Below are 24,021 nucleotides of genomic sequence, written 5' to 3'. Positions count from 1 at the left end.
CTCACCAGAGGCCCCCAAAACCAGATGCATAGCGCGGCCGAGGCAGCGAAGAATGCGCCCTGCGAGCCAACGCCGTGAACCTCGATAGTTGCGATAGTATACAATGTCGCCTGGAGTAAAAGCAGGAGTCTGCCGCTGCACAGGAACCTGATGCGGCGGATGCAGCAACGACATCAAGGTTAGATGAGGACGGCCGTGGAGCAACTCAGCCGGCGAGCGACCATCGCGGTGCTGAAAGCCATATGAAAACAAAAAGAGCAACGACGCGTCCTCCCGAGAATGCGACTCTTTCAACTTTAACATCTGTGACTTGAAAGTCCGGACCAATCGTTCAGCGGCACCGTTTGACTGAGGCGAAAATGGCGCGGATGTCAGATGTTGAATACCATTGGCCTTGCAGAAGGTCTGAAATTCTGCGGACATGAATTGTGGGCCATTGTCGGAAACAATAGTCTGTGGAAGACCTTCAATACAAAAGATAGCAGATAACGCTTGGATGGTAGCAGATGACGTCGTGGAAGACATCCAGACAACAAAAGGAAAATTACTGAATGAATCTACCACAACCAACCATCGAGATTTCCAGAATGGACCAGCAAAATCGATGTGTAAGCGTTGCCAAGGAGAAGAGGCTTACGGCCATGCAAAGAATTTCCGCGGTGGTGCGGATTGTTGTTCGGCACACGCCATGCAAGAAGAGGACATTGTCGTAATCGCAGCATCGATTCCGAACCAAGTACAGTGGTGACGAGCAAGTTGTTTCGTTCGCACTATACCCCAATGTCCTTGGTGGAGAAGCCGTAAGACAGAGGACTGTAACGAACGTGGGACCACGACCCTGGTCTGATCATTATCAGAATGCAACAGCAAAACACCACGTCGAACAAAAAGTCTATCCTTGTGAGCACAAAAATCGGCGAACCAACGGATCCTCCATCCGTGACTTTGACAAGGGCCATTGCGTAGCAAGAAAACGCAAAACGGTAGCAAGGACAGGGTCAGCAGCTGTGGCTGTAGCCACACGATGAAAATCAATCGGAAACGATTCGACCACGTCATCGGTTTCCGCATCAATGAACATGCAAGCAAGTTCGGAAGAATCGAATGCTCTATCCTCAGCAACAGGCAAACGGGACAACGCATCGGCGTTTCCGTGCTTAGCAGTGGACCGATACAAGATATCGTAGCGGTACTGCGAGAAGAAAATAGACCAGCGAATGAATTTCTGCGCTGTACGTGGAGGTACAGGCTTGTTCGGATGAAAAAGCGATGTCAAAGGTTTGTGGTCTGTGATGATGGTAAAGTGACGACCATACAAGAAATCATGGAACTTAGTAACACCAAATACGAGAGCCAAAGCTTCTTTCTCGATCTGTAAATAATTTCTTTGGGCAGACGAGAGCAATTTTGACGCAAAGGCAATAGGGCGATCATGCGATCCATCTTTGTGCGCAAGCACAGCACCGATCCCGAAATCCGATGCATCTACCATCAACAAAAGGGGTTTCTGGGGATCGAATGGCGTAAGGCAAGTATTTGAAAGCAACGCCGATTTCAACCGGCGAAAGGCGCGTACGCATTCCGTCGTCCAGACGAACGGAACACCTTTACGGCGTAAGCGATGAAGCGGAGCTGAAATGGAAGAGGCATGGGGAACATAACGATGATAATAATTAATTTTTCCCAACACACTCTGTAGCTGCTGCAGATTCTGCGGCGAAGGCAAGTCCTGTATGGCACCGAGGTGCTCTGGACTCGGATGTATGCCTTGTGCATTGATTACATGTCCCAAATACGGTAAGTCACGAGCAAAAAACACACATTTGGCCTTCCGCAAGCGAAGACCATTTTGTCGCAAGACCTGAAATAATGTTCGGAGATTGGCTAAATGTTCTTCTTCCGTCTTTCCGGAGATCACAATATCGTCCAGATAGTTTGCTGCAGTAGTGACCGAGGCACAAACAGTTTGTAGATATTGCTGAAACAATGCAGGGGCAGACGCACACCCGAATGGCAGTCTTTTGAATCGATACAAACCAAGATGCGTGTTAACCAGCAAAACGCGCTGGGATTCTTCGTCCACTGGTATTTGCAAGTACGCATCTGCGAGGTCCAACTTCGAAAAATATTTACCCGGGCACAGTTTGTCAAAAAGATCTTCCAGGCGGGGTAAAGGATAAGTTGCAATCACTAGTTGTGGATTCACCGTTGCCTTGAAGTCCACACAAAGTCTCAATTTTCCGGAAGGTTTTGGCAAAATTACTAAGGGTGAGGCCCAGAGAGAAGCCTGCACACGTTCAATTACACCTTGTAATTCCAAATCGTGTAATGTTTTTGCGACCTCATCACGCAATGCGTGAGGAACATTGCGCGCTCTGAAAAATTTCGGTTGCGCGTTTACTTTCAGTTCCAAATGTGCTTTATAGTTCGTAGCGCAACCAAGGCCCGGTGCAAAAATGTCTGCAAATTCTTCACATAGACGAGAAACACTGGCTGAAGGCACAGTCTGATTCACTGATAGTACCTCATTTACTATAGACAAGTTAAACAACTGAAATAAATCTAAACCAAACAAGTTCACTGCAGAAGAAGAACGAAGAACGTAAAATGACACAAGTTTTGTTTGTTCCTTGTACGTTGCAAGAAGGCTGCACTGTCCTAACACAGGGATATTCTGACCGGAATAACTATGTAACTTAACATTTGCGGCACGCAACGGAGGTGTGCTCAGTTGTTTGTACGTGTCTTTATTGATCAATGAAACTGCAGCTCCGGTATCGAGCTGGAATGGTATCACGGTGCCATGAATGTCCAAATCTACAAAAAGTTTATTGTCCTGCTGACGACATGATCGACTGTCTCGTACAACGTGAACTGACACTGGTACAGAATCACATGCGACCTGACGGGATTTCCGTCGACTTCGACGCACACTATTTGTGGGACGAACACAGTCACTGTGAGGGAGAGTGGCACTGGGCAGAGTGGAATTAACTACATGAATTTCCATGGGCGAAGGTTCACGAGCCTGAGTATTCTTGGTTCGATTCCGGCGCGAAGCAAAGTGCCTGGAATGGTTGTGTGTGTCCGTTCTGAGCGTTTTCTGGCAAACACTATGAACATGTCCTTTTTTATTACAGAAAAAGCGAATAGCTTGGCGTGACGGGCAATTCTCACGCGAATGTCTAGTTGCACACCGCGGGCATGATTTTAGCACTGCATTTGCATGCTTACGCGGCACTCGTAGCGGAGAGCTTGGCGGCAGCTGTGCGGACGGGCGCGAGGGCTGTTTACTGTTCCGTGCAGCTCGCCCGGCAGGCCACGTAACGTGACACATGGCTGGCGAAGTTGCAAATGATTGCTGAGCAAAGTCAAGTGTGTCTTGCCTATCCAATATGTCCATCACTTGTTGAAGGGAGGGATTGACTAGTTTCAAAATCTGTCCCCTTATACGAACATCAGAAACGTTCTGTGCAATTGCATCACGCACCATAGTATCTGAATAAGGGAGTCCACATTCACACTCAAAAGCACAATCCCTAGTAAGGCGTTGCAATGTTGCAACCCACTCCCTACTAGTCTGACCGGCTGTACATTTTGTACGAAAGAACGTATACCTATTTGCAACGACATTGACTGATTCTTTGAAATATGCATCTAATGCCGACAAAATTTCTTCGTAGGACAGAGTTGCTACGTTGCGTCGGGAAAACAATTTCACTATCACACGGTAGGTGGACACACCTACACATGCCAACAAAAAAGGCTGCCACTCGTTACCTTGAATTCTGTAGGCGGCGAGATGGAAACCAAATTGGCGTGACCACTCCATCCAGCTTTCCAGTGCCGCATCAAAAGGACGGAAAGGTGGTGCAACTGCATGTTGTGGCTGCGGTAGCGGTGGAGCGGCGGCTGCCGCATCGTTTTGCATTGCACGTTGACCCTGGTCGAGCTGTCCAAGGGCATCCAATAAGGCCTGCGTCTGCTGATTCTGCAAGCGATAAAATTCGGACAGTACATCTGGAGATTGTGGCGAAGCCATGACACAAGTAAATTAGTGCAATATAAATAAGACCGTTTGTATACTCGTCGCCAAAATGTTGTGACTTGGCAAGACAGCCAAGTCACTATGAGAGGAAGCCGAAAGGCACGCGTTTAAGCTCACGCAGGCTGGCGTGAGGTCTGGAACATTACAAGGAAATGAGAACTTAGAAAAACGGACGCAGTTGCTGTAATACTTAACTTTAATCCATAATTGTAGAACATCTCTCTTGACGGTACATGTTATAACCACAATATAAAATAATATCAAATGCTGTGGGGCCTTGCTAGGTCATAGCAAATAACGTAGCTGAAGGCTATGCTAACTATCGTCTCGGCAAATGAGAGCGTAGTTGTCAGTGATCCATCTCTGGCAAAGTCGGCTGTACAACTGGGGCGAGTGCGCCGTGTGGTGGCGCTCGGTCTGCAATCACTGACAGTGGCGGCACGCAGGTTCGGCGTAGACTAATGGACCGGGGCCGATTTAAAGGCTACCACCTAGCAAGTGTGGTGTCTGGCAGTGACACCATAATTAGCTTTGCGAGTCGTGTGTTACCTGAGTGTGAAAAGTCTTATTCGGTTACGGAGTTGGAGGCACTCGCTGTTGTATGGGCTTTTAGGCGATTTAACTATTATATGGAAGAAAAATTAAAGTCTATTCAGACCATCAAGCCTTATAATTTCTCCTTACATGCAAGTTGCAACATCCTCGTCTTGCTCGATGGTACTTATTCCTGCAGGAATATGACTTTGACATTGTATATATAAAAGGTAAAGATAATGTTATAGCAGACGCACTTTCTCGTTCACCAGAGGACTTACCAGAAACCAGTGAATTGGTGGAACAACTGTCTAATTATAAAATTTTGTTAATGAAAGATCCAATTCACAGAAAGTATTTTCTTCAGTTATGTAGGCAGATTCAGATTCTTCAAAATACAAATCCAAAATGGAAAAAGGTTAGACAAATTCTTCACGAAAATCCAGTCACAAGTTCTCAAAGTTTTGTAAAGTTCATAACCAAGTGCTGTTTCGTAGGACGTCAGAGTCATCTGAGAGGGGGTGTGTTTGAATCCCTCGAAATTTCATTGAACATCGTCTGTGGTGCACTCACATTTCATGGGGTCACTACCGACCAGTGAAATGTAAAAGGAAAATGTCGACTTACTGTTATGTTCCGAATCTACATCAGAGAATCCATAAATTATTGAGAAACTGTGTCATCTGTCAAAAGGCAAAATCCTTAAACATTTCCACTTCAATCCGACTAAATCCAACAATTGCTGACAGGCCAAATCAGCTTCTTAGTATTGATTTGGCAGGTCCACTACCCACCGGTAGGGGAGGCGCCAAATACTTAGTAGCAATCCTGGACAATTTTTCTAAGCACATAAGACTGTACGCAGTGAAATATTCTTGTGCAAATCCTATAATTCGTCGCATTGAAAGTGATTATTTTCCGCTCCTGAATCAATCTTGTCCGATAATGCTTCAAATTTCACATCACGCCCGTGCCGTGCATTTCTTGCTCGCCATGGAATCAAACAAATTTTGATATCCCGGTTTCGACCGCAATCGAATCCGACAGCAAGAATCTTCAAAGAATTTAACAGATTTATAAGGACGTACGTTCCGAATAAGCAATCTAAGTGGGTAGACTTACTAACACCTTTCGAACAGATTGTAAACCACCTTCCTCATCTGTCGACCGGATTCACAGCACGTGAGTTAATGTCAAGATCAAAAGAAAGAGTGGATAGACCCCCTTCCAAAGTTACAAAACAACGAATTGGACCTTGACGCAAAATCAGGGAAGCTCTCACATCATTGATAACGTATGCTAACCTCCGCAAAAAGGCATTTGATGAGAAGGTAAACAGAGTTATCGATTTCAAAGAAGGAGAAAAGGTATTAGTCACGACTCACTTTAAACCATCCCTGTTGTTAGAGAAGAATCGTAAGTGGCAACACATTTATGAATGTCCCTTTGTGATAATGAGGAAACCACACATCGGTAGCTATTTGTTATCTGACCCTGCCACGAATAAAATCAAAGGATTGTTCCACCATCATGATTTAAGAAAATTTTATAACGTCAGGAACTAGGTTAATTTAAGCTGTAAGAAAATTCTAAGGTATTTGAGATCAGGATTAACCAATGAGTGACAAGTACTGAACTGAACTGACTACGGACATTAACCGGGGCTAAAAGGAAACCTTATGTATTAAAACAACGTGTCTGGAAATAAAATACAGAGTAAGTTGTAGACAAGTATTTGTATGAATAATCTTTATGTAAACAGGAGGACATGTTCTAGAAGCGATTTCCAATTTTAGTTATAAGTTAGTATGTAAGAAAAATGATGTACTCGAGAGGTATTAATTATCCCCAAGGTACTAAAATGAGGAAAGAGAAGGAGCGAATAATGCACTTCTCTAAATAGTAAATATAAAAATGATGATCATATGCTCTTAGTATTAGTAAGTGAAATTTAATCGAGGGCAAATTAATGACCTGTTTTGAAAGAAAATTCTTAATGTCCTGACAAAGGAGGAAAATAGTGTGAAAACATTCTATTCCATGAGGTTATTCCCTAATTTCAAACGTGAAGTAAATAAGGTACCACCTGCTAGCGCAAAATAGTCGGTAGATTTTACCTGTAAGTTCCAGCACAGTGCTGTGCCAGCGATAAAATAACATCTCTTTGTAGTAAACAGATGCCTAGGATTAAGCATGAACAGATTGATAACGCAGTGCAATTGTTCTAAAAAGACCTGACGTTAACTATAAGTAAAAGCATGATGGAAAAAAAGGAAGTTTATTATATAACGCAAAGTAAGATGAGCTCAGACTATAAACAAGCTGAGTAAAAGAATATATGTGAACATGGTTTATTATGGCAACTTCACGGTACTATTGAGAACTAGCGATACTGCAAATTCACAAGCTAGCAGCAAATAGAATAAGAATCACGCCCAAGCTTCACAGATCGCCACAGCAACAAACAACACTCTAGTGAGAGGCTTATACATATATAAATGATAATTAATACCAAAATGCGTAATGCATAAACTTGACTTAGTCTAAGTAATGAACAAAGAGCAGTAAGCAAGCTGCAGCAAGATACATATTAGACATGCATGCTTGAAGTGATAGGTTTTATTTTAAGTGCGCACTGCAATATTTATTGTTTTCTCAGTGATTATGTGATTATTGAACCCCTTTCCTAAGGGCAAATCCTTTAAGACCCTTGATCTTATCCACTCCCCAGGATCAACTTGGAAAGATGCGCGTGTGCTTGGGAAGTGAGGCACTACGTATAAAAATGAGTAGGTTCGCGACGCGCAAATTGCTTTTGTATTGCGCAATGTAAATTAAATTTTCGATCTCGTTGAGGAGTAATTTAAATTCTGTAGACGATCCGCAAGTAGGCCCGGCTTTGCCCACTTTTTTTTCCGACTATTTATATTTCTACACGAAATCCAGAGGTGGATTTGCTATTTTCAAATCTGTCCTCGAATTTTCTTTAAAGACAATTACATACGAGAGAAACTTTGACATAAATGAAGCACCACTCACAAGTCACTAAATAAGATGAGCATTAAAAAATGTATTGGGCCTACAAAATGAATAAGCAAGCGTGATAAAGATTACTATGAATGAAATTAATTTGTAAAGGAGATTGGAACGAATTTGGCCAAAGAAAAAGGACTTTTAATAGATTACCTGTGACCGTAGGCATAAATAATAAAAGAAAAGACTAAGTAAGAAACAATTGTTCTGATTCAAAGTGGTCAATTAGATAATTTCTCGATTTAAATGATCCCTTGTAAATATTAGTATGTAAATCAACTTGTAAACACAGTGTGATGTTATGGAGTGAGAATTTCATCGAATACAACGTTCACGGAGACGCTCACCACAGTGCAAGTGAAGTTGTAAAGTTCGACGATTTTCAGTGGCAGTATTCTACTGCACCATACGTGTGAAAAATTCATCGATGTCTGCAGTGTGTCATAATCAGTGTCATCATGCATTTGCAGCGGTAGCTACCACTTACCTGTGAATCCGTTACTGGATAGTGGACAGGAAGTGATGTGAGGCAGTTTCGGTGGCAGAAGCTCCCTCCAGGAATCTAAAAAGCACAAAGCCACGATCCGACGAACAAAAGCTACGCACGGCACCTCAAATGCGAAATCAACGCTCTGCAAGTAAGCTCTGGTCACGTGCGAGCGCAGACTGAATTTCAAGACTGCTCGCAACACTGGAGGCGGACAGCCCCCATGTGACGAAATAATGTAAACGTTCAACCGCCATCAGCCGTTGCTGTACGCTACATTCTGTAGCAAAAACATTGACATCCAGTACTGAAAACATTTTTGTATGTATCATAAACCTTCTGAGAGACTCTAAGATAGAGAAGTTAGCGTAATTAGTATAATGACTGATTATACACAGAGATAAGTCACGAGGTCATCTCTGAACACTGTTCAAATGTAAACTTTAACGAGAGGTCACGATGCGAATGAAAATAAGCACACGAAAATACGTCAAAGGATCCGATTATTCCTATATCCCATCCCACATGTATAAAAAATTAGTTTTGTAAACTATTATAATATAAGATTTTTATGTGTTTCATATGTGAAATAATTCGGAGAGCCACTCTCGAGCCCTGAAAGTGAAAGATACGGACTTCCTTGTCGAAGCCATCACCAGAGGCCCCTCTACAATCCAAGTCTATCATAAATAGTGTAAGTGTGACGAAACGAAATTTATAATTAAGTGCGACAATGGACAAAGCAATCAACTGACAAGACGATAACAATATAATGAATACAGTCAAAACAAAAAGTTGTGTACTAGTTGTGATAGTCAAATTACTTTTGCAACGATGAAAAATGAAGTGTGACTTTTTCCTTATAAATTTTGTAAATATGTTTACTTATAGCTTTAATTTTAAGGATCATCAAGAAAGACTGAATCCATTCAAAGACTGATAGAAAAACAGAACAAATTCACAATGAGATATCGTCAGTAATTACAAATTGTAACGTTAATTCTTTTGTTATGGAATGAATGTGAAATGAAAATTTTTAATAACCTGTATGTTACACCCGAAAATAACAAATTTTCCAATGAGCATGAGGATGAAAATAATACCTTCGGTATTCCTTCCCTCCTCGTGGGAGGCAGTGTAATATTAGTAATTTTCGCATAACAAACATTACTATACGCTCAATAGTACGCGCCTGATGGCCTAAAGTTATCCAACAATTGTAAAGTAAAAGAAATGAACCATCGCATAGCAGCGACAGAATCTATCATTCTTTTTCTTTGCGTTCTTGTGCGGTGCCTGTGAATCTCTATGTACATGTATCGATCAATGATATAAAAAAGAAATTTTGTTGTTTCAAGACAAATGAGGCATTTGGCGCCTCACCTTTTACTGTTTGTATTCCATAAAAGGCGGACGCAGACTTGCTGCGTTCCGCAACGGTATTTTATATTTCATGTGAAAATATTGAGTGAATATGCTAACTGTTATTTTTCCAATAAGAAAACATGTAGTTTCTTGTAACTGATTACGAACAGACAGCATCAAGAGGACATTTTGACTGTTATGTGTAAAGTATTTAACCACAATGGTCATCTATTGCAATTTAATATGAAAATGTACGTAGCATTAAAAAAAGGTGTGTTAAAGATAAGTGTGCTTATTTTAGTAAATTAACCTTGATGATTTACATCTCCTCATTTACTCAATTGATAATTATTTTGTGTTAGTTCATCACCAAAAATTACGATCACTCTGATGGGCCGAACACAGCATGAGGCAGAAGGAACATTATCGTTTTCCTATTATTTCTGAACCATTTTTTTTTTTAATTGTGTAGTGTTGCATTTCCTTTAGAGTCTATAAATCTTCTGGTCCCTTAGTGTTGTTCCGGGTATGACTATATCGCGAATATAAAAATGCAGAGAAATGATAATGTTTCTCTTATTCAGGTATTTAATGCTCAACGTATGTTATTATAATAGTGTAATCAATCCCTGATTCTGTTGCCAAGTGGCCCACCAAAATATTCACTCTTTCGAAATTAAAAAAAAAAAAATTTAAAATAACAATTTTTCTTTTTGTTCCCCAAGAGCAACGCTACAGAGTGTTCCTGAAATATCGGTTGTTCGCAATATTTTGACACTGAGGTGACAAAAGCCATGGGATAGCGATATGCACAAATACAGATGGCGGTAGTATCGCGTTCACTAGATACAAGAGGGAAGTACATTGGCGGAGCTGTCATATTTATTCAGGTGATTCATATGAAAAGATTTCCGACGTGACTATGGCTGCAGGACGGGTATTACCAGACTTTGAATGTGGAATGGTTGCTGGAGCGAGGCATCCACTTTAGAAATCGTTAGGTAATTCAATATTCCGAGATCCACAGAGTCAAGCGTGTACCGAGAGTAACATATTTCAGGCATTATCTCTCTCTACGCACAAGACAGTGGCCGACAGCCTTCACTTAGCGACGGAAAGCAACGGCATCAGCGTAGTGTTGTCAGTGCCAAAATACAAGCGACACTCGTGAAATAACCATGGGAATCAATGTGTGGCATTCGAGCAATGTATCTGATAGGACAATGCGGCGAAATGTGGCGTTAACGAACTGCGGAAGCAAACGACGGATGACAGGGCCTTTGGTAACAGCACGACATGGGCTGCAGCGCCTCCCCTGGGCTCGTGACCATGTCGGTTGGATCCTTTTTTTTTTTTTTTTTTTTTTTTTTTTGTCGTCTACTGACTGGGTTGATGCGGCCCGCCACTAATTCCTTTCCTGTGCTAACCTCTTCATCTCAGAGTAGCACTTGCAACCTACGTCCTCAATTATTTGCTTGACGTATTCCAATCTCTGTCTTCCTCTACAGTTTTTGCCCTCTACAGCTCGCTCTAGTACCATGGAAGTCATTCCCTCATGTCTTAGCAGATGTCCTATCATCCTGTGCCTTCTCCTTATCAGTGTTTTCGACATATTCCTTTCCTCTCCGATTCTGCGTAGAACCTCCTCATTCCTTACCTTATCAGTCCACCTAATTTTCAACATTCGTCTATAGCACCAAATCTCAAATGCTTCGATTCTCTTCTGTTCCGGTTTTCCCAGTCCATGTTTCACTACCATACAATGCTGTACTCCAGACGTACATCCTCAGAAATTTCTTCCTCAAATTAAGGCCGGTATTTGATATTAGTAGACTTCTCTTGGCCAGAAATGCCTTTTTTGCCATAGCGAGACTGCTTTTGATGTCATCCTTGCTCCGTCCGTCATTGGTTATTTTACTGCCTAGGTAGCAGAATTCCTTAACTTCATTGACTTCGTGACCATCAATTCTGATGTTAAGTTTCTCGCTGTTCTCATTTCTACTACTTCTCATTACCTTCGTCTTTCTCCGATTTACTCTCAAACCATACTGTGTACTCATTAGACTGTTCATTCCGTTCAGCAGATCATTTAATTCTTCTTCACTTTCACTCAGGATAGCAATGTCATCAGCGAATCGTATCATTGATATCATTTCACCTTGTATTTTAATTCCACTCGTGAACCTTTCTTTTATTTCCATCATTGCTTCCTCGATGTACAGATTGAAGAGTAGGGGAGAAAGGCTACAGCATTGTCTTACACCCTTCTTAATACGAGCACTTCGTTCTTGATCATCCACTCTTATTATTCCCTCTTGGTTGTTGTACATATTGTATATGAACCGTCTCTCCCTATAGCTTACCCCTACTTTTTTGAGAATCTCGAACAGCTTGCACTATCTTATATTGTCGAACGCTTTTTCCAGGTCGACAAATCCTATGAAAGTGTCTTGATTTTTCTTTAGCCTTGTTTCCATTATTAGCCGTAACGTCAGAATTGCCTCTCTCGTCCCTTTACTTTTCCTAAAGCCAAACTGATCGTCACCTAGCGCATTCTCAATTTTCTTTTCCATTCTTCTGTATATTATTCTTGTAAGCAGCTTCGATACATGAGCTGTTGAGCTGATTGTGCGATAATTCTCGCACTTGTCAGCTCTTGCCGTCTTCGGAATTGTGTGGATGATGCTTTTCCGAAAGTCAGATGTTATATCGCCAGACTCATATATTCTACACACCAACGTGAATAGTCGTTTTTTTGTCACTTCCCCTAATGATTTTAGAAATTCTGATGGAGTGTTATCTATGGTTGGATCCTAGATGACTGGAAAACCCTGGCCTGGTCACATGAGTCCGGATGCCAATTGGTAAGAGCTGATGGTAAGGTTCGAGTGTGCTGCAGACCCCACGAAGCTAAGGACCCAAGTTGTCAACAAGGCACTGTGCTAGCTTGTGGTGACTACATAATGGGGTGGGGTTTGTTGTCATGGAATGGACTGGGTCCTCTGGTCGAACACAACCGATCATTGAGTGGAGATGGTTATGTTTACCTACTTTCAGCCATTCACGGACTTCATGTTCCTAGACATGTCACTGGGTCGCAATTATTCGTGACTGCTCTGAAGAACATTCTCGACAGTTCGAACGAATGATCTGGCGACACTTCGAACATTATGGGTCAATCATGCACAGACTCCGCCACTTTCGCAGTTATGGACGACTATAGAGGCAGTATGGCTAAATATTTCTGCAGGGGACTTCCAACGACTTCTCGAGTCCGTGCCACTTCGAGTTGCTGCACTACGCAGGCCAAGAGAAGGTCCGACACGATATTGGGTGGTATCCCAGAATTTCGTGTTCTCATTGTACACTACTTGCCATTAAAATTGCTACACCACGAAGATGACGTGCTACAGAGGCGAAATTTAACCGACAGGAAGAAGATGCTGCAATATGCAGATGATTAGCTTTTCAGAGCATTCACACAAGGTTGGCGCCGGTGGCGACACCTACAACGTGCTGACATGAGAGAAGTTTCCAACCAATTTCTCGTACACAAACAGCAGTCGACCGGCTTTGCCTGGTGAAACGTTGTTGTGAAGCCTCGTGTAAGGAGGAGAAATGCGTACTATAAAATTAATAAAATAAATAAAATAAAATAAAATATTAATTATTTTATCTGTATGATTGTCTCTCCTATGAGTCGTCAGGTTTTAATTATTCGGTATCAGACGCTTGACAATGGCTTTTTCGTAAAGGCAATGTTACTCGTAGTTGACCGTGAAATAAAACTGAAATAATCGGACTTCGTAATTAAATCGTTTCCAAAGACTGCTGCGGTAGGTGCGGACTCATAATCTAAATCTCAATATTACAATAATTTGCCAGCCATGCCAAAACGTCGTACAGAGGTGATTGTCTACTAAACAAAAAAATTACACAGTTAGTTAAATCAGATATATTCAATGAATAAGCCTACAGTTCATAATCCTACTTACTTTTATAAATATAAATTCTTTTCAGAATCGAGTGCCTAGTATGGTTGCAACTCGCAGTAATTTTCTATAACATGAAATATGGCGGTGTGCCAGACAATAAACTAAAATACGTGCTTCTCGCACCACTTCAACCAGAGCTCTCCTTTCTTAATCAAACATACGAGTAACGTAATTGTGCTTTTGTTTTATCAGCGACACAGCACTGCAGTTGTGTGCCATAGGCTTTATTTATTTGTCACTGATTATTTATTTAATTAATATCTCGCGTTTCCGAGGAAACTCACGCTCGGCATGCAAATGTGCCTTTATATTGCCCCCTGAATTGCGAGGCGAAAGGACACACCTGCAGGCGAGCAATTCACCTAAAGGCACAAGAAAATCTAAGTTATCTACAACTATTTACATGACCTACATTATACACATTATACACATTATATACAAACTTTGAATGACGCGGGTGCGCCGTAAAAGTTCTTATGATGGCAGATAGAGTGCGCGCGTGCGCAGAATCGTCTGTGTGACTGCCGTTATGTCGTACAGTTAGGTCACGCGGCACAGTATTGCAGTTCATATTGTTCGTGTGCGCGCGTTTCTCAGTCGTTGCACAAAGAAAATATTCAACCAAGATTACATATGAAGACTACGTTCTATGACAGGTAACGTAGTTTTAAATTTACAATATTTGTTATAACACAATACAACTTAGATTGTTGAATGTTCTTAGTTACATAGTATTGTTTTGAAATACTTCAAAGAAAAATGTCCGTATTTTTCAGGTGCGTTGACCTATACACATCGTGTCGTTATTACAGTTCATATTCATCTGCTGCACAATAATTTTTTTTTTACAGGTTAGTATCGTCGTGGTAAAGTTTTTTGATCACAGTAACATCGTTGTATAACAACGTGATTAATACATAAGCGTGTCCATTTCCCATTTCCATTATAGTCGTTGTGATGCAGTTCGTTGTAAGTAAAAGCATTGCTTATTACAGATCAGACGTGACCCGTCGAGTAATTGGTCCACGTGCAGCTCGTTTTTTACATTCCGTGGAAGCTTGGTTGCAGAACCTCGGACGGCACATAGCTGGCGTCGACCCTTGGACAGTCCAGGTAAGAGTGTCCGTCACATTTCGAGAACATTTCATTCCCTGAAGTTCCAACCAAAATTCTTCCACCCGTCGTGTTGTTTTCTGGTCAGGCACTTTGTGTCCATTTAATCCAGTTAACATCTTGAAGTTAGGTACTGTAGTAATGTCAATAGACGATGCACGAATTATGGACTTCACATTTTCAGTTTTTTGCTGAATGTAGCTCACCTAAATGTTCGTAGTTATTAATCGAGGAAATCGTTCATCGCGTTTACATAGGTACGATGCATAATGAATGGCATTAACCGTTTCCTTCACATAGGTTTCTGCGTAGTTGCAGAGTTAGTAATGTTCGTTAATGTCCGTGAACAGAGGTTCACTATGCAATGTCTTTTTGGCACTCGTTTTGTTCAAATTTTTACATGATACATCAGTTAAAAAAAATAAGTAATTATACATACACACGTCACATATTTTCTTAGTATAAACATAATACAGTTATACATAAACATGTTTACATCATCTTTACATCGCTATAGGTTATTACATTGTGTCACATTTGATTACATGAATTGCAGATATTTACATCCTCTTTAGCGGTTTTGCTGGGATATTATCGATGTTTTTTGTGATGTCATCTGAAATTAAGATAGGTTAGACACAACATTCATTACATCAGTAGGCAAGACCAGGCGTTGTCACTACTCAATAAATATTCAAAATAGTAAGAGAGAGAAAATGTTCGATTCCTCGCGTTTTGTGCGTGTGTGTAGAGTGTCTGTGTGGCCTTGACTACTGACAGATGCTTTTCGTGTTGAGAGATGTGCGTCTAATCTATTTCTCAAAGTAAAAGATCGCTTCACAGATGACGTCTGTCAGTTCGTCAGGTGTCATACCAAGTCAGTGGTACCTACAATAACAAATGTTCCGTGAAAAATTAATATGTCATTCACTGCTACGTAATCATAAATTTTACTTTAATATTCAGTCTTCTCGGTGGAGCCGCGGCGTTGAAAGAAAAGTTCTTCTGTCTACAACTGCGACTCTGGAACGCTGAAATGAAAATTTCTATACTACTTATTATCAGTGTTGTAGCAACAGAGTTTTTCGAGTTGCTTAGCAATATTTTGATGGGTATGACTTTGACATTATTCAGCATGAAATGCTCTAAGATCTCGGTGTGCGTATAGCCCAATAATTTTGTTAGTTCTACGATGTTGTAACAGATACGCACCAGGGTGCGGTATGTTAACAATTATATAAGGTCCTTCATATAGCAGACGCCACTTAGCGTTGCGTCGTTTGAGTGCAACAGATTTATGATGAGTGCGAAGTAGTACAAGCATTCCTACCTCGAATTTTTGTTTTCTTTTTATTATGTTTCTGTGATGTTTGTTTCGTATTTGTGCGTGATGTGTCAATGTAGTCAATACTTCTTTTATTTTCTGTTCAGGTGTGATTTCCTTGTCTGACAACTTAGGTAATGGTTCTATCCACTGATCGTTCTGTTTGCAATTGAACATGATCTCGTTAGGTGTGTAATTTGTATCGTAAATATTTAAGTTATTGTGTACGTCTTCGAAAAGACTTAGGTAGGACACCCAATTAGTATGTTTTGATGAAATATAGGTCCTCATGAATCGATTTAATTCTCGGAAAAGTCTCTCAATCGCGTTACATTGTGGACTAAACCTCGAAATAAATATACTTTTAATGTTATTTTCCTTCAAGAAATTTCTCCATTTGTACCCAGAGTAGTATGCTGCATTATCTGATAGAATTGCTTTAGGTTTTCCCACGTGCGTCAGGTAATCACTTGAGAATCTTCGTATTATAGCACTTGCAGTGGCGGATTTTAAAGCATAAAGTTTAACATGTTTAGAAAATATATCGTAAAAAGCTAAGATATATTTGACGCCTCCAGAGCTTGCTGGATACGGTCCACTGATGTCAGTACACAGAATTTCCAGGGGTTTACTAGGTAAAATGGAATGTAAATCTGTTTTTGTGGACAAATTCTGAGGTTTTTGATTTTTGACATATGACACATGTTTTCAGTTCCCTGTAAATTTTTCTTATCATATTGCTAAAATAACAGTATGTACTGAGCTTCGCTAAACACTTTTTTGTCCCGTAATGACCCCAAACTAAGTGTGTGTGCCAAATTAAATTACGTTCAGACTCTTTGGGAATACATACACACCAGTTAGTAGCATTTGGATGTCGGCGGTAAAATAGCACATCATTGTGTAACTTGTAATACTTAGTCAAAGGATGATTGTGTTTTTCTACCAGTAATGTTATTATTTTATACCAGCGAGGGTCAGATTTTTGTAATTTAGCCATGTCTCTGCACATATCAATATAATATTGGTGATACTGCTTGTCTTGCATTAAGAGAATCCTGTAGTCATTTATATTTTCTAAGTCACTGTTGGTATCATTCATACCTTGTGGAAGTCTAGACAAAGTGTCTGCAATGGTGTTGTCCTTACCTCTTATGTACTTAATTTCAAAAGAGTAGTTCTGAAGTGTAACTGCCCATCGTGATAGTCTAGGATGTACAAGTTTACAAGTTAACAAAAATGTCAGGGCCTGGTGATCGGTGTAAATTACTGTATGTTTTCCAAATAAATAATAATTGAATTTCTTGAATGCCCATACTATGGAAAGTGTTTCTAACTCAGTAGTGGAGTATGTACGCTCACATTCAGTTAGAGTGCGACTCGCAAACCCAATAATTCTTATCTGTTCCTCCTCTTTATTCTTTACAACTTGAAATAAGCAACAGCCCAAGCCAGTACGTGAAGCGTCACAAGTCATACAAAAATCTAAATTGAAATCTGGATGGCTCAATATGTTAGCATTCACTAAAGCATGTTTAATTGTATTAAAGTCATTCTGGCACTGTTCCGACCAGATCCAAACTTGATTCTTTCTGAGTAGATTTAGCAGATGTTTACTGTTCAAAAGTGGTTGTGGCAAAAAACGTCTGAAAAATGAACATAGCCCAAGGAATGATTTTAACTGCTTTTTAGTTCGAGGGCTAGGAAAGTTTCTGATAGCATCTAATTTACTGGGATCCGGACGTATGCCCTGTGAATTAATGATATGTCCTAAATACTTTATCTCACTGCAACCAAATTTTGATTTTCTTAGGTTGGCTGTGACTCCAGCTTGTGCAAATTTTTCTAAAATTCTTTGAAGAGTGTCAACGTGTTCATTCCAGGATTGTGTAGCTATCAGTATATCATCTACATAGTGTGTGACTGTCTCAACTAAATCGTCGCCAAGCGCGGTATCCAGGGCTGTAATGAATACCCCAGAGCTGACATTCAGTCCGAAGGGTAGAACACAAAACTGATAGGTTCGCCCCCCGAACATAAATGCAGTATATTTCCGAGAATCAGGAGTGATACCCACCTGCCAAAACGAATTAGCGAGATCTATTGTGGAAAAATATTTTGCATCTAGAAATTTCTGTAATTGCTCTTCTAAATTTTCAGGTTTTGTGTGAACCGGTAAAATTATTTCATTAATAGCTCGTGCGTCTAACACTAACCTAATGCTTCCATTTGATTTTTTGACAACAAGTAGAGGACTACAATAAGGTGAGGTGGATGGTTCAATGACCTTCCAGTCTAACATTTGTTTTAATTCTTGCCACACAGCAGGTCGTTGAGATAACGGTACGTTATATGTCTTATGGTAGAAGATCTTGTGAGGCTTAACTTCAATCTTGTACACATACGTGTTGATAACACCTAATCGTTTGGTAAAAACTTGTAAATATTTGGATAACACTTCCTGTAGTTTTATACGTTCATGTACACTGAGAGCTGTAGCTTCACTTATCTTATGATCAAGCAATGTTTTCAAGTCCATTAGCTCTGCGTCAGATGAGTGTGTTTGCATGTCTTGAATGTGTTTGTCAAGTACTAACTGAACCTTGTACCCTGTACAGTGTTTGTCATGCTTTAGAGTTCTCCTGTCCAAATCAATAATAATTACCCTGCTTTTATCATTTAAAATACATTTACCTTTGGAGAAGTCTATAATGCAGTCCTTCTCGCTCATAATATCTATTCCTAATATGCAATTAGTCACAAGGTTTTGTACAACCAGGAATGGCCATTGTACGGTTCCATTACCTATTTTAACGTTTACAAAAACTTGCTTCGTAACCCTACATGACTTATTACCTAGTGCAGTAGTTATTTTACAGTTTTGGGCAGGAAACTCAGGCACAGGTTCCAATTCACACATCTTTTTATAAAAATTAAAAGATAAAACGCTCACAGCTGCACCTGTATCTAGGATAATAGTAGTTGGAATCCCACCTACTACACCAGTAGTGGATGCTAAAACAATTTCATTTGTGTTTAAACGACATTGTGTACTGTCTTGTAAAAGTTCATCTGATATATTGTTATTGTGGTTGTATCTTATAAATAAAACAGGTAGTTTTTGTTTAGAATTACTCGGCATATCATTATTCTGTTGTTCAAGTGTGGTGTCAAATAACTGATTAACATTGAAGCCGCCCCCCAAGGATTCTTCAGCCACGACCTGGGGCAAAGTAGTGACTGTTTCTAGTTTGTTGGATTAGCATTTGTACTAGGTACTGACACAGATTGAGTTTGTGCATCAGGTGTCATTTCTATTATATTCACATTCGGATATTGCCTATTATGATCTCCAAACTTTTGCGGTTGTTGTTGCTGTTGCGCATTATAACTTACCTGTCGGTCGTAAGGTATGCTCCAATTTTGACCTGGTGGCTGCTGTGGTAAAGCAGAGTTTGAATGAAAGTACTGATCGTTACGAGTCCAACCTTGATGCTGTCTTGGCTCGTAGTTATTATTATTTCTATTTCTGTTTGTGTTTTTGTTATTACCTTTGTATCCGTTGTTACCGTTGTAGTTATTCCCGCGGTGCCTTTTGTATGGATTGCCGCATGAAATGTTATTACTGTTGTAACTATTGTTTGTATTGGAATACGCGTGTTGATTTTGATTTCCGTACTGAGACGGCATGTGAGTTTGCTGTTTTTGTTGTACCGCGTATCCAACTGTGGGCGCGCTAGAATTGTGTTGGCAAGCCTGCATGTTTTGCATACCACTAGTGTAAACATTGTGGCTGCTGTTTTGCCGCGCGAAGCGCTGATCTTCAAGTAACATGTCTACCGAATCTAACGCTGTTAAAAAATAATCTGAATCGTCATCCGGGATATGTAGGAGTTTTTCTTTAATGTTGAAAGGTAATTTGGCCTTCAACGCACGGAGTATATCTCGCGTTGCGACTGGTTCGTCTAAAAAGTGTCCCATGTTCAAGTATTTTTCAAAATATCTGCGTAAGTTACCATTTTTACTGTTAAAAGTTTCAGGTTCTAAAATTTGTCTTCTGAGTCGCTCCTGAACGGATTGCGATCAGAATTTGTTCAGAAAAGCACGCTCAAACTCACTGTACGTGGTACATACGTCAGCTTGACTGTATGCCCAGACAGCTGCATCGCCTTGGATGTAACCGACAATATATGAAATCTTTTTCCGGTCACTCCAAGTGCGTGGAAATGCGTTACTAAAAGATTTGAGAAAAATCACCGGATGAATGGTTCGTTTTTCTGGGATAAAAATCTGAAATTGCCTGTGTTTCATTAAGCTTTCGTCTTCCTTTGCATTATGATATGGATTTGTCCCACTGTAATTACTGCTATGTCCAGCTGGCGAGTAATTACGATAATGTTGCTGTGGTTTACCATGATAATAGCTTGTGTTTGTGTTTCCACATCGTGGTATGTGTTGTAGTCGTGGTGTGTTTTGTTCTTGTGTATTTGTCGTGTGCGGTATGTGTGTGTCATACTCGAATGTATATTGGTTCCTGAACTGTGCGTTTTGACTGATATTTTCGTTACATTCAGACTGTGGTCGATCGGTGAATTGTCTCATGGGTGCAGTGACGGATTGTATTGCGTCACTGATCAGCTGTTTGTTATTAGTAATGTATTGCGCCACGGAGTCGTGCACAATTGTTGGTAAATTTTCACGTAAGCACCTATCAAAATGTTTGTCTTTGTTCACTACCCAATCATGAAATTCTTTATTAATATTTTGAAAATGAGCTGTGGCATCAGATTGTAAGATGTCAGTCAGGTGTTGTTCAACATTGTCAAATTTATTCTGTACGTCAGTAATTCGTTTTTCAAGGTTGTCATGTACTGAAGGATATGTTTGAATTTGTTCAGTAAGAACTTCACACGTGACATTAAGGTTTTTTACTTGTGTCTGTAAAAGTGCTACGTCAGTTGTAGTCTTTTCTTGTCTCGTATTAAGCTGGGAAAATTTAGCACTGAGTTCAGTCATCTGTTTGGTCAGTGTGGCGTCTATAAGTTCCACACGCTTACATAAAGTGTCATTACCTGTCTTGAGTGCTATGAGATCAGATTTGATTCCGTCATTTTGTGTCTTTAACTGTTCATTTTGCGTCTGTAAGGTTGCCATGTTTTCGGCGTTTTGTTTCATTAGCATTTGTAACATGTCGGCAATGTTTACCGTTTGCAAGGTCTCTGCCCCCGCCGCGTCATTAGACGTGACGTCATGCATTAACATGGGCTCTGATTGAGACTGAAATTTTTGTGGTGGAAGGCCTATTGTCAAAATTTTCGTCAACACTTGCGTCAATGTTTGATGAATCATCACTACCGGTTGCTGTCGTAAAGTCATTTTCTAACACTTGTCTCACGTCCGTGTCGGATTGCGTCTGAATAGTACGTCCTTGCTGTTCCATTGTTGCGTATTGTTTTCTAGTTATTACCATGCCACACGTGATATATGTTTCAAGAAAATTTTTGACACTGATTTTAAAATAAAATGCAGTTGAGCATGAATCGCTCGTAGCAACAATGGCTGTCTGTTAATTTAAAAATATAAACTGAATTTGAGATTATTGGTTATGGCTGCTGGCCATGTTACATGATATCGTACAGAAGTCGGCCATATTGTACACTCGTGTATTGGTATTGTTGCATACGTTATTGTTTAGGGAAAAGTACTGAGAATGAAATTTATCACTGAAACTGTTATGCGGAAAAGAAACACTACAGAATTTTACTGAAAAGCTAATACACTGAATTATACGTCTGGTCAAGCCTGCTAATGCAAAGATGCTGCGTCTTACCTTATTTTGCTGGAAGCTTCTTTGCGTCTTCCCGCAAAATTTTATAATTGGCAAATATCTTCTGATTTTTGTTATTTCTCATATAGTCAAGTCCAGGTCCAGAAAGTTGATTTTTCACATGAAACAAAGAGAACAATGTAACAAATGACAAAATAACAAGTCCGACACGCAGTCGCCAATATAAAATTAATAAAATAAATTAAATAAAATAAAATATTAATTATTTTATCTGTATGATTGTCTCTCCTATGAGTCGTCAGGTTTTAATTATTCGGTATCAGACGCTTGACAATGGCTTTTTCGTAAAGGCAATGTTACTCGTAGTTGACCGTGAAATAAAACTGAAATAATCGGACTTCGTAATTAAATCGTTTCCAAAGACTGCTGCGGTAGGTGCGGACTCATAATCTAAATCTCAATATTACAATAATTTGCCAGCCATGCCAAAACGTCGTACAGAGGTGATTGTCTACTAAACAAAAAAATTACACAGCTAGTTAAATCAGATATATTCAATGAATAAGCCTACAGTTCATAATCCTACTTACTTTTATAAATATAAATTCTTTTCAGAATCGAGTGCCTAGTATGGTTGCAACTCGCAGTAATTTTCTATAACATGAAATATGGCGGTGTGCCAGACAATAAACTAAAATACGTGCTTCTCGCACCACTTCAACCAGAGCTCTCCTTTCTTAATCAAACATACGAGTAACGTAATTGTGCTTTTGTTTTATCAGCGACACAGCACTGCAGTTGTGTGCCATAGGCTTTATTTATTTGTCACTGATTATTTATTTAATTAATATCTCGCGTTTCCGAGGAAACTCACGCTCGTCATGCAAATGTGCCTTTATAGTACCATCACTTTTCCGACTTTGACAGAGGTCGGATTGTAGCCTATCGCGATTGCGGTTTATCGTATCTCGACATTGGTGCTCGCGTTGGTCGAGATCCAATGACTGTTAGCATAATACGGGTTCAGGAGGGGGGTTCAGGAGGGTGGGTTCAGGAGGGTAATAGGGAACGCTGTGCTGGATCCCAACGGCCTCGTATCACTAGCGGTCGAGATGACAAGCATCTTATCCGCATGGCTGTAACGGATCGTGCAGCCACGTCTCGATCGCTGAGTCAACGGACGGGGACGTTTGAAAGACAACAACCATCTGCACGAACAGTTCGACGACGTTTGCGGCAGCATGGACTATCAGCTCGGAGACCGTGGCTGCGGTTACCCTTGACGCTGCATCACGGACAGGAGCGCCTGCGATGGTGTACTCAACGACGAACCCGGGTGCACGAATGACAAAACGTCATTTTTTCGGATGAATCCGGGTTCTGTTTACAGCATCATGATGGTCGTATCCGTGTTTGGCGACATCGTGGTGAACGCACATTAGAAGCGTGTATTCGTCATCAACATACTGGCGTATCACGTGGCGTGACGGTATGGGGTGCCATTGGTTACACGTCTCTGTCACCTCTTGTTCGCATTTACGGCACTTTGAACAGTGGACGTTACATTTCAGATGTGTTACGACCCGTGGCTCTACCCTTCATTCGATCCCTGCGAAACCCTACATTTCAGCTGGATAAGGCACGACTGCGTGTTGCAGGTCCTGTACGGGCCTTTCTGGATACAGAAAATGTTCGACTACTGCCCTGGCCAGCACATTCTCCAGATCTCTCACCAATTGAAAACGTCTGGTCAATGGTGGCCGAGCAACTGGCTCGTCACAATACGCCAGTCACTCCTCTTGATGAACTGTAGTATCTTGTTGAAGCTGCATGGGCAGCTGTACTTGTACATGCCATCCAAGCTCTGTTTGACTCAATGCCCTGGCGTATCAAGGCCATTATTAAGGCCAGAGGTGGTTGTTCTGGGTACTGATTTCTCAGGATCTATGCACCCAAATTGCATGAAAATGTAATATGTTAGTTCTAGTATAGTATATTTGTCCAATGAATACCCGTTTATCATCTGCCTTTCTTCTTGGTGTAGCAATTTTAATGGCCTGTAGTGTATATATGGAATATTTGAATGGCGTATAAGTACCAGTTTTGTTGAGTATCGTCTGCATAAATAGCTCCACTCTTCGTCCAAGAGATCTGTTCTGTTCTGGCTGTACACTGGTGTTCATAACAAACGTGGTTACAATGCGAAGTGACTCATGTAAATGACGGCCCAGCTTGCGCATATGTACTTGAGGCCGTTTACGATGTAACGAAATGAACACTATGTGACTTAACTTCTGTGGTCATCAGTCGCCTAGAACTTAGAACGAAGTAAAC

Source organism: Schistocerca americana, chromosome 9 (genome assembly GCF_021461395.2).
Source record: "Schistocerca americana isolate TAMUIC-IGC-003095 chromosome 9, iqSchAmer2.1, whole genome shotgun sequence".
Lineage (NCBI taxonomy): Eukaryota > Metazoa > Arthropoda > Insecta > Orthoptera > Acrididae > Schistocerca > Schistocerca americana.
The sequence above is the reverse complement of the archived record's forward strand: the minus strand, read 5'-3'. Positions refer to the sequence as shown.